This window comes from Myotis yumanensis, unplaced genomic scaffold, assembly GCF_028538775.1.
Source record: "Myotis yumanensis isolate MYYU_CA2020_CCGP unplaced genomic scaffold, mMyoYum1.0.hap1 SCAF_2, whole genome shotgun sequence".
Lineage (NCBI taxonomy): Eukaryota > Metazoa > Chordata > Mammalia > Chiroptera > Vespertilionidae > Myotis > Myotis yumanensis.
In genome coordinates, this window is record NW_027223753.1 from 69,666,453 (window position 1) to 69,681,770 (window position 15,318).

The 15,318-nt window shown below is 45.7% G+C and overlaps 1 pseudogene; it reads left to right on the plus strand.

Annotated features, from left to right (window-relative positions):
- Window positions 1-301: 301 nt before the first annotated feature.
- The window catches only part of LOC139002440 (tubulin alpha-1C chain-like), a 33,455-nt pseudogene continuing 18,438 nt past the window's right edge, over window positions 302-15,318 (plus strand).

Genomic DNA, 15,318 nt, shown 5'->3' on the forward strand with positions numbered 1-15,318 from the left:
ACCAATTTAGTGTGAAACATGCCCCTCTATGGACATTTTCAGGCGTGGGCTGAGGTTACACTTCTAAGTGAAAGGAGGTGATCAGGCAGTAGATATAGACCTATAATAATGTTACCACTTAGTGCTTGCTGAAGGATACTGTGCTCTATTGAACTACATGAATTACATTTCAGCCACACATAAGAACTCCTCAAAGTGAAATTGCTTTGAATGCATTACTTACCTCAACTCTTAGCTTGTCAGGAACAGTAATCAGAACCCCATGTCTTCTCCTGTTGTCTGTGCCTGCTAACTCCCAGCCATGCACGAGCACATTTCCATCTTTGTTGGCCAGATGGGCAAAGCTTGTTGGGAGCTTTACTGACTGAGACTTGGCATCCAGCCCAATGGCCAGATGCCAAGTGAAAAAACCATTAGGTGGGGAGATGACTCCTTCAACACCTTCTTCAGTGAGACAGGAGCTGGCCAGAATGTGCCCAGGGCAGTGTTTGTAGACCTGAAACCTATACTGATAAAGTTTGCATGGGTACCTACCGCCAGCTATTCTACCCAGAGCAGCTCGTCACATGCAAGGAAGATACTGCCAATAACTATGCCTGCAGACACTACGCCATTGGCAAGGAGATCATTGACCTCGTCATGGACCAAATTTGGAAACTGGCTGACCAGTTCACAGGTCTTCAGGGCTTCTTGGTTTCTTACATGTTTGGTGGGGGAACTAATTCTGGGTTTCACCTCCCTACTGATGGAACAGTTGTCTCTCTGTCAATTATGACAAGAAGTCCAAGCTAGAGTTCTCCATTTTCCAACCCCTCAGGTTTCCACAGCTGTAGTTGAGCCCTACAACTCCATCCTCACCATCCATACCACCCTGGAGCACTCTGTTCCTTTGTGGTTGACAACGAGACCATCTGTGACATCTGTTGTAGAAACCTCAATACAGGGTGGGGCAAACGTAGGTTTACAGTTGTTCGTATGGAAAATAATACAATAATTAATAACTAATAATACAAGAATAAACTCTCCATTTCGTGTGCTCACAACTGTAAACCCACCCTGTATTGAGTGCCCAACCTACACTAACTGCCTTATTAGCCACATGTGTCCTCCATTACTGCTTCCCTCAGATTTGATGGAGCCCTGGATGTTGATCTGACCAAACCCAAGAGCAACCTTGGGGCCCTAACCCCACATTCACTTCCCTCTGGCCTTATATGCCCCTGTCATTTCTGCTGAGAAAGCCTACCACAGACAGCTTTCTATAGCAGAAATCACCAATACATTTGCTGAGTCAGCCAGATGGTGAAATATGACCCTCGCCATGGCTTGCTGCTGCTTGTTGTGCCGTGGTGATGTGATCCCCAAAGATGTCAATGCTACCTTTGCCACCATGAAGAACAAGCATGGCATCCAGTTTGTGGACTGGTTCCCCACTGGCTTCAAAGTTGGCATTAATTACCAGCCTCTCACTGTGGTACCTGGTGGAGATCTGGCCAAGGCACAGCGAGCAGTGTGTGTGCTGAGCAACACCACAGCTATGGCTGAGGCCTGGGCTCCCCTGGACCACAAGTTTGACCTGATGTGTGCCAAGCATGCCGTCACCCACTGTACGTGGGTGAGGGCATGGAGGAAGGAGAGTTTTCTGAGTCCTGTGAAGACATGGCTGCTCTTGAGAAGGATTATGAGGGGTGGGGGGGAGTGTAGATACTGTCAAAAGAGAGGGCAGGAAGAAGGAGAGGAATACTAATCACCATTTCTTTCAGCCCTGCAACATATCGTATTCTGAACTTCAGCTTCACTAGCTGACAGATGTTAAAACTTTCTGGTTAGATTGTCTTCACTTTTACCTGTGATCATGTCTGCCTTTTCCATGTGTACCTGTAAGATTTTCCCCTCATATCTCATAGTAAAGGCATTGAGAAAGAAAAAAAAGTGAAATACTTTTGCTGGCCCAGTATTTGTCATGAGGACACTGGGCGGGGGGTGGGGAATGAAGAAAAGTCTTCCTTGGTTCCCAGCTTGAGGGGAGCTTAATGAGGAGAAATGCCCGATCCCTGCATTTAACAGTAAAAAATGTCCTGTGACTGTCATTGCCAACCTGGAAGAAGCTCTCAAGATTATTTTATCCAAACCCTTCCCATTTTCAGCTTGGCTGAGGGTGTAGTGTCATGTCCAAAGTCACAGAGACCCATCTGGCTGGCAGGTGGAGGGTCCATCCCAGTGGGTCACTGCAGGCAACACCACAGGTATGGCTGAGGCCTGTGAAGGAGGCAACCAGTTGATGCTTTTCTCTCGCAAAGTCTGGCCAGAACTTCCCCATGGCCCTGTTACCCTGTTAGTTGTTTCTGAGTTTTAGAGTTGGAAAATCAGGTTCTTTGAGTATAAAAACCCTATCAACCATTCTTTACTTCCCAGAAGTACCTCAGAGGCCTCACGAAATGAGCTGCTGAAGTTTATTTGTAATCAAGGAAGCTAATAATTTACAAGGGAGATAGTCTTTTCCAGAATCTCTTTATAGGGTGATAGGCCTCCTTGTGAAATAAAAAACATAATAGGAAATTGCCTAATAGGCAGAAAATTATATAGCAGGAAGAATAGGCCTAGTAAAATTTAATACTAGAGGCCCGGTGCATGAATTCGTGTACCAGTGGGGTTCCTCAGCCTTGCCTGTGGGATCAGGCCGAAACTGGCTCTCTGACATCCCCTGAGGTGTCCCGGATTGTGAGAGGGTGCATGGCAGGCCGAGAGACTCCACCGGTGCAATATCGGGGCCGGAGAGGGACGTGGGAGATTGGCCAGCTGGAGAGGGATTGTGGGAGGGCTCCAGAGCGTATCTAGCCCATCTCGCTCAGTCCCAATAAGCCGGACACCAGCAGCAAGTTCACCTACCGGTGGTCAGTGCACATCATAGCAACTGGTCAACCGGTTGACTATCTGCCCCCAGGTGGTCAGTGCACGTCATAGCGAGCAGTTGAGCAGTTGAGCGGCCTTAGCATATCGTTAGCATATTACCCTTTGATCTGTTGAACAGCTGACCAGACGACCAGATACTTAGCATATTAGACTTTTATTATATAGGATTGGGGCTGGGAAAATCTATTGTTACCTCTTCTATTCCCCCCACCCCTTTTTATTCATGGAAAAGAGTTTTATCTTGAGTTTGAATTTTAGCTCTGATGTTATTAGCTGTGTGACTTTGGGCAAGTTGCTTAACCTTCTGAGACTTCATTTCTACATAGATCCAGTGGAGATACCTACAAATGTAGTCTTTCTCTTAAATGGTGTTGGATGCACTGAGATTTGGATTCTCAAATGTTGTTAAGTAGACTGTAATTTTCATAAGTCCTTTGTTAGGTGAAAAGGTCAATGTAGTAATTTTTCATCATGCTAAATTCATTGAAATATTTAATGTTAAAATATTTTTTATTTCATTAAATTATGGTTATAAGAATTATCTTTTTAAAAAATGTCCTGCCCTGGCTGGTGTGGCTCTGTTGGTTGAGCTCAGTTGGTTGAGCATAGTCCTGTGGTCACCAGTTTGATTCCCTATCAGGGCACATGGCTCCTGGGCACTGAGGGAGGCAACCAATCGATGCTTTTCTCTCACATTGGTCTCTTTCTCTCTCTCTCTCTCTTTCTCCTTCCCTCTCTCTCAAATCAATAAAGACATATTATTATTTTTAAAATAAATTTTTATTGATTTCAGAGAGGAAGGGAGAGGGATACAGAGAGATAGAAACATCAATGACGAGAGAGAATCATTGATAGGCTGCCTCCTGTACACCCTGTATTGGGAATCGAGCCTGCAACCTGGACAAGTGCCCTGACCGAGAATCGAACCATGACCTCCTGGTTTATAGGTCGATGTTCAACCACTGAGCCATGTTGGCTGGGCAAAACGTATTATTTTTTTAAATGTCCTTACTTAGCTGTTTAAGAAGTGGATCTCTTAATCTAGTCACTCATGATTTGGGCCTGCACAGGCACGAATATTAAAATCAAGCAATTCCAGCCAAGTGAAAAGGTGTACCTCCTTTCACTTTCAGGTCTTCTATTTGGTTAATGGTTTCTGTGAATGTAAGAATTCTGAGATTTCTCAAACATGAAATTTTAGTGTTACTCAGTCTTATACTTCTAATTTTTCCCAAGAGGGAATGTTAGCATTTGGTGGCATGACTTGGGTTATGTAAGACCATCAATAGGGACACAGATATTATGGCTGAACCTGGTTGGAGTCCCTAGCTCCTGTTTGGGAGATTTGTCCAGCAAGCAGAGCCCTGAGAAGGGAACTTTGGAACCAGCAGGACAGATGGGTGACTCTATTGAGGAAGACTTCAGCCTGTGGCTTTATATGAAAAGAGAAAGTAAGAGGGCAGAAGAAAGGTAGAAAGGAAGGGAGGGAGGAAGGGAAGGAGGAAAGGAAAGCAGGAATTATTATCTGAGACAGGCAACTTATTGAAATAAAGAATTCATATTTCCCGCTGGAGAAAAAAAAGAAAGACGACAGTTAAAATTTGGGAGCTAGATGGTGAGTGGCACCTGTTGTATTTAGAGGCAGAGCTACTTACATAACAGCACCCCAGGCACCACTTCAAGGACACACAAGCTGTCATTCTGTTCTGGAAACTTGAGTAGAGGGGACAGGAGAAGGAAAAGGAGCCTCGCTGAACTAACTAAAGCCCAGGTTGGGTGGATGAGGCTGCAAGTCGGGTGAGAGCACCCTAGGGTAGAAACCCTCACTCCATTCTTCATCCTTGTCAATCATCTAGTTCAGTTCTGAGCCAGCCAAAGTTTTATCCTCATTGACAAGCTTGCGAAGGCTTTTTTGTAATTTGTAGTTGTCGACTGTAACTATTTTGATTCTTGTGACTCCTCATGTAAATTGGAGGAGGATGAAAACCCAAGCTGGGCCTTAAAAAAAAAATGTTTTTATTGATTTCTAGAGAGAGAGGAAGGAAGAGGGATGGAGAGAGAGAAACATCAATGAGAGCGAAACCTCATCAATTGTCTGCTTCCTGCATATCCCCCACTGGGGACTGAGCCCACAATCTGGGCATGTGCCCCAACTGAGAATTGAACCAGTGACCTCCTGGTTCAAGGGTAGATGCTCAACCACTGAATAACACTGGCCAGGCCAAGCTGGGCCTTTTGGGCAACTTTCTAGGCTTCCTTCTCATTGGAACAGTTGGGGATAAATGTTATGCCAGAATATTTGAGGGTGTTTGCAGTCATGGCACTGGGAAGATCATCTAAAGGTGGATGAGATATTTCTTTGCTTAAAGGATCGAGGCTTGCCCTGACCAGTTTGGCTCAGCGGGTAGAGCGTCGGCCTGCGGACTGAAGGGTCCCAGGTTCGATTCCGGTCAAGGGCATGTACCTGGGTTGCGGGCACATCCCCAGTAGGGGGGCGTGCAAGAGGCAGCTGAATCGATGTTTCTCTCTCATCGATGTTTCTAACTCTCTATCCCTCTCCCTTCCTCTCTGTAAAAAATCAATAAAATATATTTTTTAAAAAAAGGATCGAGGCTCATACTTCTGTATTGGAGGTAAGACTGTGGATGGATAGGGGAGGATAGCTATATCTCTCACCCTCATCTATATATATCTACACTAGTAAAAGAGAAACATGGTAATTAGCGTACAACCGCTACCCTTCCCATTGGCTAATCAGTATATCCTTATGCAAATTTACTGTCAGCCAAGATGGTGGCCGGCAGCCATGGACTGAAGAGAACAGGGAGGCTTGCTTGCTCCAGTGATGGCGAACTCCAACGTTCCCCGCCTGACTTGCCGGCCTCTCAGCTGCAACTCTAAGCAACTATGTTGCAAATATAGAAGCTAAACAAAACCCCAGAAACCGGCTTTCAGTCAGCCGGGCTTCAGCCAGCCTGACCGCAACATTGTATCAAATACAGAACATAAACAAAGGCCAGAAACCTGCTTTCAGCAGCCGAGGCCTCAGAGCTAAAGCTGGCCCAGAATAGAGAAAAAGAAAAAGAAAAAAAGGAGCAGTTGGGAGCTTCAGTCACCCACCAGCCTGAAAACGGCCCTCAGCCCCTCACCCAGACTGGCCAGGCACCCCAGTGGGGACCCCCCCGATCCAGGACACCCTTCAGGGCAAACCAACTGGCCCCCACCCATGCACCATGCCTCTATTCTATATAGTAAAAGGGTAATATGCCTCCCAGCACCGGGATCAGTGGAGCAGCGAGGCTCCCGGCACCAGGATCAGCGTGACAGGGGGCAGCGCCCAAACCCCCTGAACACCCTGCGGCTCTGTGTGTGACAGGGGGCGGGGCCACAACCTTCCTATCCGCCCTGCTCTGTTCATGACAGGGGAAGGTGCCCCAACCCCCTGATCGGCCCTGCTCTGTGTGCGACAGGGTGCAGTGCCCCAACCCCCCCCCCCCCCACGGGCCCTGCTCTGTGTGTGACAGGGGGGAGCTCCCCAACCCCCTGATCGCCCTGTGGCTCTGTGTGTGACAGGGGGCGGGGCCACAACCTCCCTATCTGCCCTGCTCTGTTCGTGACAGGGTGCGGCGCAGCAACCCCCCTGCCCTCCCCCCACGGGCCCTGCTCTGTATGTGACAGGGTAGAGCCATAACCTCTACATCGGCCCTGCCCTGAGTGTGACAGTGGCGGTGCCCCAACCCCCTGATCGGCCCTGCTCTGTGGGTGATAGAGGGTGGCGCCCCAACCCCCCTCCATGGGCCTTGCTCTATGTGTGACAGGGTAGAGCCATAACCTCCCCATTGGCCCTGCCCTGAGTGTGACAGGGTGCAGCGCCCCAACCCCCTGATCCGCCCTGCTCTGTGTGTGACAGGGTGTGGTGCCCCAACTCCCCTATCGGCCCTACTCTGTGAGTGACAGGGGGGAGCTCCTCAACCCCCTGATGGGCCCTGCTCTGTGCGTGACAGGGGGGAGCTCCCTACCCCCTGATCAACCCTGCTCTGTGTGTGACAGGGTACGGAGCCCCAACCCCCCTGATGGGCCCTGCTCTGTGAGTGACAGGGGGCAGCGCCCCAACCCTCTGATTGGCCCTGCTCTGTGCGTGACAGGGGGTGGCGCTGCAACCTCCCCATCGACCCTGCCTTGAGTGTGACAGGGGGCGGTGCCCCAACCCCCCAATCGGCCCTACCCTGAGCATGACTGAGGGTGGCATCGCAACCTCCCAATCCACCCTGCTCTGTGCATGACGGGACGGCGCCCCAACTCCCCAATCGGCCCTGCTCTGAGCCTGACCAGGGGCTGCACCTAGGGATTGGGTGTGCCCTCTGCCACCCGGGAGCAGGCCTAAGCCAGCAGGTCGTTATCTCCCGAGTGGTCCCAGACTGCGAGAGGGCACAGGCCTGGCTGGGGGACCCCCTTCCCCGCCGAGTGCACAAATTTTTGTGCACTGGGCCTCTAGTATATATATAAAAGCCTAAGCGAACTTCCGACCGTTCACCCGTTCGACCGTTCACCTCTTTGACCGTTGGCCCGTTCAACTGTTCACTTAGTAGCTATGACATGAAATGTCCACCAGGGGGCAGACGCTCTTACCAGTAGAGGAGGGAGCCCAATTCCTCACAGAATCGGCCGTGGGTTAGGTTGCTATTGGGGCACTATTGGCCCCGAATCTGCTTCACCCGCACCCCGGCCTGGCCTGTGGGGATGGGGCCAAAACTGGCTCTCTGACATCCCCTGAGGGGTCCTGGATTGGAAGAAGGCAGTTTTGGCCCCATCCCCGCAGGCCAGGCTGAGGCACTCCATTGGTGCACGAATCTGTGCACCGGGCCTCTAGTATGTCATAATAGTTGAAAAATCTTGGTGATATTTGGTGTGGTGGTTGTGTTTATGGAGGAAGCAGAGGGTTTTGGTCACTGACATGCATAGAATGTGGGTTAGCTCCAGCTGTGTGTTCAAAGAGGGATTTAGACTGCCATTATAGTTTGTCTGGACTTGCCTCCTCACTAGCTTTCTGCCTCAGTGGCACCAAAGCTGCTCTGCTGACTCACAAGAGCTGACTGTGGATGTCTTTTCCTAACTCTGTAGTCAGTGACATCAAATTGATCAGCTTGAAACTGGCCATGCTGGGAGTATTTACACTACAGAAATTGGCAAGTGCCACAGATCAAGATTGTTGTTTTCCCCTAAAGACCCAATTTATCAGCATTGCCCGTCACTGCTTCCATTCCTGTCCCTCTTTATTCATTTCTTTCCACAGATGCGGTGGTCCATCCACGGATAACCCTGATTATCATCACCTACTGTTTAAAACATCCAATGTCTTCCTATTGCTCTGAAAAAGACCAAAATCTTCACCATGGCCTATGAGGTCAGCCTACACAGTTTGGCCCCTACAGATCTCCCCTGCCTTTTCTTGCATTCTGCTTCACCTCACTGTATGGGCCCCATCAGTTCTCTCTAAGGAGCTTCAGTTTCTCACCACAACTTCTTTGTTCTATGGTGGATAGAGCCATTTGCTGCTCACCAAATATTCAGAAACTTTCTCACATTTCCCAGCCCACTTGCAGTTGGGTGGGGCCATGTGATCAGTTCTGATGAGTGAGCTGTGAGCAGCAGTGACACTTAGCAGAAGATTTAAGAGCTATCCTTCCAGCTTTCTCTTCTGCAGCTGCAATTGTAGAGGCCATATGTTGAGGCAGTAGAACCACAAGATCACTTGGTTGGTTGCTGAGTCAGCACAGAGAGGACAGCTGTCTTTAGAGAGCTGCCTGATTGTCTGGGCATGAGAAGAAAATAAACATTTGTTCTGTGTAGCCACGAAGAGCCAAGATAATTTTGTTACTGGAAAATAATTTAGTCCAGCAGTTCTCAAACATTTGGGTGTCAGGCCACCTTTAAACTCTTAAAAATTATTGATGATCCCAAAGAGCTTTTTTTTATGTGGCTCATATCTAGCAATATTTCCATATCAGAGATTAAAACTGAGAAATTTTTAAAATGTACATATGTTAATTAATTTTAAAATGACAATATAAAACTATTACATGTTAACATAAATAACATATTTTTAGGAAAAAAATGGCTAGCTTCTAAAATAAACTAGTGAGAATGACCACATTTTACATTTTTCAAATCTCTGGATTAATTGAAGTCAGCTGGATTCTCATTTCTGCTGCATGCAGTCAGCCACAATCTGTTTCATTGCTGTTGTTGAGGTACATGAGGAAAATTTGGCCTCACACAGAAATGTAGTTATAAAGGGGTATTTTAATAACTGTTTTTGATGGCTGTGGATGTTCTTTTGGAATACTACATCAAACTTGACAAGTGGTAGTTTCTTAAAAGTTAGTTACAATATGTAATCTGAAACCAAATTAATGAACTTTTCATACAATCTTGCACTTTGAGTGAATCTTTTACCTGTGCATGATTTGGTAACTTCATGCATTGCTTATTTGGAGAAGATTGGTTCACTGAGTTACAGAGATCTTCCAAATGTTGGCATATTTCATTACACAATATATTAAAAATTACATTAATTACTATTAGCATCCATCTCATTGGAATCTTTAAGTATTAGGAATTTGTCAAGCTCATGGTAGTAGCCACAAGTTTTCTAAAACTCTAATTTCTGTTTGAAAGCTTCAGTTTTATCATTGCCAACAAACACTGCCTGTTATCTCCCTTGAAGTGACAGTCTTACATTATTCACTCTCAAAAAAATAAAAGTCTACCAAGAAACTACGTTTGAAAAACCATCGTTTGTCAGTAGTTTTTTCTCAAGTAAAAACTGTGTTCCATGATAAAAGCGGCCAGTACTAGTTACAATTCAAAAATCAAGTGCTTTTCCTCAAGACAACCATCGTACTCCTGTATACAGTAGATGTGCTTTATACATATTTCCTATTTGTCACACAACATTAAGAAGATGTGTACTCAAGGGTAGTGATTTTTAGAGAGAGTGAAAGGGAAGGAGGGAGGGAGAGAGAGAGAGAAAAAAAAAGGAGAGAAAGAGAGGGAGAGAGAGAGGCAGAGAGAGAAAGAAATATCGATGCCAGAGAGATACATTGACTGGTTGCCTCCAGCATGCGCTCTGACCAGAGGCAGGGAGAGAACCCACAACCCAGGCACGTGCCCTTGTCCAGAATCCCTTCAGTGTGCAGGCCAACACTCTAACCACCTAGCACACCGGCCAGGGCCAGGAATCAGTATTTTAACGAGCTCTCAGGTAATTCTGGTATGCAGCTAGAATACAGAACTGGGCTGGAAAAGAAGTAGTGGACTCCAGTGTTCATGCCGGAATACTTGAAAACCAGGTAAAGAGACCCTGAGAAATTAACATATGACTGTCAGTCACAACCATGACTGTCAGTGCTAGAGGAGTGTGCATGGGATTGGGGCCAGTGCCACTCCCGCTTCCTGAGCCATGGGACCACCACTGAGTGGTCTCAGCCTTGTGCTGCTTGAGTGCTCCTTCCATAATCTACCTTCCAAGTAGCATGATCTCAAAATCTGTTGTTCACACCTTTCAGTTACTTGAACTAGAGGCATGATGCCCTAGAAAGACAGGTGCGTGATTAAATTCTGCTTACAATGGAACTCCCGAAGGAGGTCACATGCTGAGAGTGCTGGGAGCAGTGCTTATAATAAGCCCTTGTTTATAGTTCAATTAGAGTTCAATAGCTCAACAACTCCCTTCTCCTGCTTCTGCTCCCCAGCCTCCCACCCAATGGTTTCCTTCTAATACGGTTCTTTAAGCTACTCTCTAATGACGGGGTGGGTACACGACCCAGGTCAAGTTATGCTTTTAATGGTGTTTACACAGTTGAAGTAGCTCAGCTTGTTAGGCCATGGAGCTGCAAGGACAGGCAGAGCATCTGCTCAGGGCTCTGTTAAATTAACCTTTAGTCAGTTTGCCCTAATTGATCCAGTGCTTCCCTCCCAGGGCATTTTAAGTATTTAAAAGCATGTCATGAAAGATCTGACTAGCCTGTAACCGTGGTGGCTTAAGAGAACTGCTATAGTATTCCTTTTGAAATATCTTGCTGAATTAAGAAGTATTTAGGAAGTATTGGGCTGAACATAAATTAATTAATTTTGGATGAAATTAGTCTTTAAAATGTGGACCCAAAATGTATGAATGTGAAAGATCTTGTTTTAGACTCAAGGAAGAGTTGCTGCAGCACTACATCTGTCCACCTGGTCAGAACATTTGTAGGAGCCTCTATTTTCCACCAACAGAGGGACACGTGGTGACTTCCTACGGCGGAGGGAGTAGACTTCAGAGAACTGTCCCAGGCTCAGATTGGGCTCCAGCTGAGGCCGGAAGCTTGCCCGCCAGAGGACAATGGCATGGATGGCCCCAGGTGAAAACCTCAGCTCTCCACCTACTGGCTTTGTCGCCTTGGTTAGTCTCTTAACCTCATTAAGCTTCCATGTTCACATCTGTAAAACGGGGGTGATAATAGCACCTACCTTCCAGGGTTGCTATGAAGATGAACACAGATAATCCACTATGAGTATACAGCACATCTTAGCAAAACAAAAAACAAAGCAAGACAAAACAAAACCTAGTCAGCCAAATAAAACCAACAAAAACAAGAAACCTTGAAGAATCAGATGCAACTTTTTAACTACTTAAAACTGCCACTGTCCCCTTCTCTCCCACCCTTATTTGTAAGCATGCTAGTTGCAGTGACCTAAAAACACACACATATGCATAAATAAATGCTATAGGAGCCTAAAGTTCAAGTGCCCACAGGAAGTTCAGCACAAAACTGCAAACTGAGGCCAGGCCCCTTGATGGCTGCTGCTCCCAGAAGAAACTCCCAGACTCGTGAGGGTCCATGAGTGTCCCTCCTGAGCACACATCACATTCCCCAGCCTCTGCTGCAGTTCGAGGTCGCCCCCGATTAAACTCTGGACCATGGAGTGAGGAGGACCTCTTCCAGCCCTGGCCTGGGAAGCCCTCACAGGTACAATCCTTGCTCTCTTTTTTCATTTGCTGGCTGAATGGAGCGAGCACCAAGGACACCAAGAGCCTACGAGAGGGCCAGCCCGGACTAAAGAGGGAAGGTCCACCTCCTGCTGACCTTGGACTCTGACATAAATGAGAAGTAAATTCTTAGTGTGTGAAGCTACTGGTACTTGTGGTGGTGGCTGTAGGAGTTTGCCTATCTTGATGGGTACAATGGGCTTTTCTATTTTTTGCTGGTGTCCGCAGGGTGGGTACAGCACCAGATAGGCAGTCAGGAGAGCTGGTCCTAGACGAGGCTCTACCCCTCACTTCCTTTAAATTTTTTTATTTTTTGTTAATCCTCACCTGATGATACTTTTCCATTGATTTTTAGAGAGAGTGGAAGGGAGGGAGAGAGACAGAGTGACAGAGAGAGAGAGAGAGAGAGAGGGAGAGAGAGAGAGAGAGAGAGAGAGAAAAACATCAATGTGAGAGAGATCCATCCATTGGTTGCCTCCAGCACACACCCTGACTAGGGCCAGGGAACATCCATTTTGATAAAAACTCTCAGCAAGGTGTGAATAGAAGGATCATACCTCAACATAATAAAAGCCATATATGACAGGCCCACAGCCAACATCATACTCAATGGACAAAAACTAACACCATTTCCCCTAAGAACATGAACAAGACAGGGATGCCCACTCTCACCACTCCTGTTTGACATAGTACTGGAAGTATTAGCCATTGCAATTAGACAAGAAGAAAAAATAAAAGGCATCAATATTGGAAAAGAAGAAGTAAAACTGTCCTTATTTGCAGATGACATGATATTATACATAAAAAACCCTAAAGACTCCATCAAAAAACTATTATACTTAATAAATGAATTTGGCAATGTAGCAGGATACAAAATTAGCGCCAAGAAATCTATGGCATTTCTATACACCAATAGTGAACTTACAGAAAGAGAGACTAAAAAAACAATCCCATTTACCATCGCACCAAAAAAAATTAAGATACCTAGGAACAAACTTAACTAAAGAGGTAAAAGACCTCTACTCAGAAAACTACAGGACGTTGAAAAAAGAGATAGAGGAAGACATAAAGAGATGGAAGAACATACCATGTTCTTGGATTGGTAGAATCAACATCATTAAAATGTCCATACTACCCAAAGCAATCTATAAATTCAATGCACTTCCCATTAAAATATCAATGACATATTTCACAGACCTAGAACGAACTCCCAAAAATTCATCTGGAATAAAAAAAGACCCCAAATATCTGCAGCGATCCTGAGAAAGAACAAAGTAGGTGGGATCTCAATACCAGATATCAAGCTGTATTACAAAGCCACTGTTCTCAAAACTGCCTGGTACTGGCACAAGAACAGACATATAGATCAATGGAATAGAATAGAGAGCTCAGAAATCGACCCGAACCAATATGCTCAATATTTGACAAAGGAGGCAAGAACATACAATGGAGTCAAGATAGTCTCTTCAATAAATGGTGTTGGCAAAATTGGACAGATATATGCAAAAAAATGAAACTAGACCACCAACTTATACCATACACAAAAATAAACTCAAAATGGATAAAGGACTTAAATGTGTGATGGGAAACCATGAAAATACTAGGGGAATCCAAAGGCAACAAAATCTCAGACATATGCTGAAGCAATTTCTTCACCGATACAGCTCCTAGGGCAGTTGAAACTAAAGAGAAAATAAACAAATGGGACTACATCAAAAGCTCTGCACAGCAAAAGAAACCATCAACAAAACAACAACAAAGCCCACTGCATGGGAGAACATATTTGCCAATGTTATCACCGATAAGGGTTTAATCTCCAACATTTATAGGGAACTCATACAACTTAACAAAAGGAAGATAAACAATCCAATCAAAAAATGGGCAAAGGACCTAAATAGACACTTTTCAAAAGAAGCCATTCAGAAAGCCAAAAGACATATGAAAACATGCTCAAAGTCACTAATCATCCGAGAGATGCAAATCAAAACAACAATGAGGTACCATCTCACACCTGTCAGAATGGCTATCATCAACAAATCAACAAATGACAAGTGCTGGAGAGGATGTAGAGAAAAAGGAACACTTGTGCACTGCTGGTGGGAATGCAGACTGGTGCAGCCACTATGGAAGACAGTATGGAGCTTTCTCAAAAAACTGAAAATGGAACTCCCATTTGACCCTGTGATCCCACTTCTAGGAATATATCCCAAGAAACCAGAAACACCAATCAGAAAGGATATGTGCACCCCTATGTTCATAGCAGCACAATTCACCATAGCTAAGATCTGGAAACAGCCTAAGTGCCCATCAGTAGATGAATGGATTAGAAAACTGTGGTACATCTACATGATGGAATACTATGCTGCTGTAAAAAAAGAAGGAATTCTTACCATTTGCAACAGCATGGATGGAACTGGAGAGTATTATGCTAAGTGAAATAAGCCAGTCAATGAAGGAAAAATACCACATGATCTCACTAATTTATGGATAATAAAGACCATTATAAACTTATGAACAAAAATAGATACAGAGGCAGAGCAGCCTCGAACAGACTGTTAAACTACAGCGGGAAGGCCGGGGAGGGTTGGGGGGCAGGAGGGGAGGGTAAGAGATCAACTGAAGGACTTGTATGCATGCATATAAGCATAACCAATGGACATAAGACACTGGGGGGTAGGGGAGGCCAGGGGATTGTCAAGGGCGGGAAAAAAAGGAGACATATGTAATACTCTTTGTAATACTTTAAGCAATAAAACAATTTTAAAAAAGAAAAGAAAAAAAAAAGAGCCTGCAACTCAGGTACGTGCCCTTGACTGGACTCTAACCTGGAACCCTTTAGTCTATGCCAACTCTAGGGTGGATGCTCTATCCACTGAGCCAAACCTGCGAGGGCAGCCCCTCACTTCTTGATGGACCTAAATGGTCTCAATGTCTAAAAAGCTGAGCGTCTAAAAAGGTCAGTGATTCCTTCCTCTTTGATGATGACACAACTGGCTCTCTGCCTGTACAGAGACTTGGCCAGGAAAGACCTTGGCTGAGCCCTTGGCGGGAGATGCCAGCTGCCTTTCCCTCCTCTCCCTGGAGCTTGATTATGTGCAGCTCAGCAGCTCAGCATACTGCGGACTCTTTGGCTGTCACTTAAACTAATTCCATGACTTTGGCCAACTCCATTAACCACTTTGCGCCTCAGGTTCCTTAACCATGCAATGGAAATAGTAAATCACCTACCGAAGAGAGTTCTAGTAAGAATCAGAAATAAGTTTTGTAAAGCAGCAGTCATAGTGCCTGACACTAGAGGTCACAATTATAGTGCCTGACACTAGAGGTCATGGTTATAGTGCCTGACACTAGAGGTCACACAATGAAAGGCTGCT